Genomic DNA, 1637 nt, shown 5'->3' on the forward strand with positions numbered 1-1637 from the left:
TACAATATATCTCTACCTCTCTTCAACAGTTTGGACCTGATGGAGTAAATAGTAAATAAAGTGGGTTCTAATTTGAACAGCTTAGAGAGACAGACTTAGACAGATTTTATTTTGTAATTTTGTACGCACAAGTGTAAGCAAAAGGAAATTCTGTTAAAAACAGCTCTCTAGAATATTTCATTTTTTTAAAGTGCAGCCTTGATAAGTTAAAAATCAGTGATAAAAAAAAAACATTCTAATGAAAAACAGTAATAACATATGAGTGTATATTTACAGTTCTAACATTCTACATTTATTCCACTAACATTCATTTCTTTAATCCATTTTATATAACATTCCGCACTCTGATGGCAGTGGGGAAGAAACTGTTCTGGAATCTGCTGGACCTGCATCAGATGCTTCGATGTCTCTTGCCAGGGGGCAGCAGGGAGAACAGTCCATGTTGGGGTGTGAGGGGTCATTGGGGTCATCAAGCTGCAGACTTAATTTTGCACATGTTTATTTCACAAAGTAATGCACAGATAAATTCAGTTAAGTTTTTTATTTTACAGAAAATAAAAGAAAATGAAGATAACCTAAACTCTCTACTTTTGTTGTAGTTCCTAATCTGGGCCTTAAACTGGGATATCAGCTGATACTCAGCTGTTAATTGGGGAGAAGTGACTCTTGGTCTGCTAGTGCGTTGGTAGGTCTTTTATATTCTCTCCTGTCTCGTATTATATGAAATCAGCCCCTTTGTGAGTTTTTTTCTGAATTAGAAGCAGCTCTACAGATTGGAAAACTGTCCTCCAGAGACAGCAGCTAACAAGCAGCAATGAAGCTAAATAGTTGGCAGGGGTGGCAATGGCTCCCTCAGCCAATCATTGGCTCCCTCAGCCAATCAATGGGCCCCTTAGCAAATGATTAGCTGAGGGAGCTAATCACTGGCCACATCAGCCCATCATTGGCTCCCTCAGCCAATCATTGGCCAGCCTCGGCCTCCTCTAACAGGTGATCCCATGTGAATATAATTCACAAACAGTTCCCCTCTAAGCCAGAGGATGACAGTCGTCTCAACTGATTTTATCATATATTCAATCAATCAATTAATCAATCAATCTTTATTGTCAACTAAAGTTTACATTGCAATCAAAATTTCAGTTTTATATTAACCCCTAGAACCCGACGGACCCACCGGTGGGTCCAGCTGCTACGTGACCTCGTAATTTTAACAAACCCCCAGTATTGATGTAAAAATTGCAATGTTTATTTCAAAGAAAATTTTGGTTCAAAAAATGCAAAATATTTTGTATTTTGTCCCTAATATTTCAGGCAGGGTCAAAGCTACAATGGTGCTGACACCAGAAAACCATTCTATGACATCTTACCTTTACAGACGTACCAAAAGTTTCTTCTTAAATCTAATAGCTGTGTGAGGCTATAAGTGATTTACTTTTGTGTGTTTTTGTCAGGCAGAAATTTATTTATACCCCCTTAGGGTGTAAGAGGTTAACAATAAACTCATGATAAAAATTCAGTAGTTAATTAATAACATCAATATATTAAAATTAAAAATGAGAAATACAGAATTATGCTGCACATGTTAAAGACTTTCATGTCTTCTCTTCTGCCAGAGTGAATGAATCTATCAAATCATG

Source organism: Cyprinodon variegatus, unplaced genomic scaffold (assembly GCF_000732505.1).
Source record: "Cyprinodon variegatus isolate N-32 unplaced genomic scaffold, C_variegatus-1.0 Scaffold373, whole genome shotgun sequence".
Classification (NCBI taxonomy): Eukaryota; Metazoa; Chordata; class Actinopteri; order Cyprinodontiformes; family Cyprinodontidae; genus Cyprinodon; species Cyprinodon variegatus.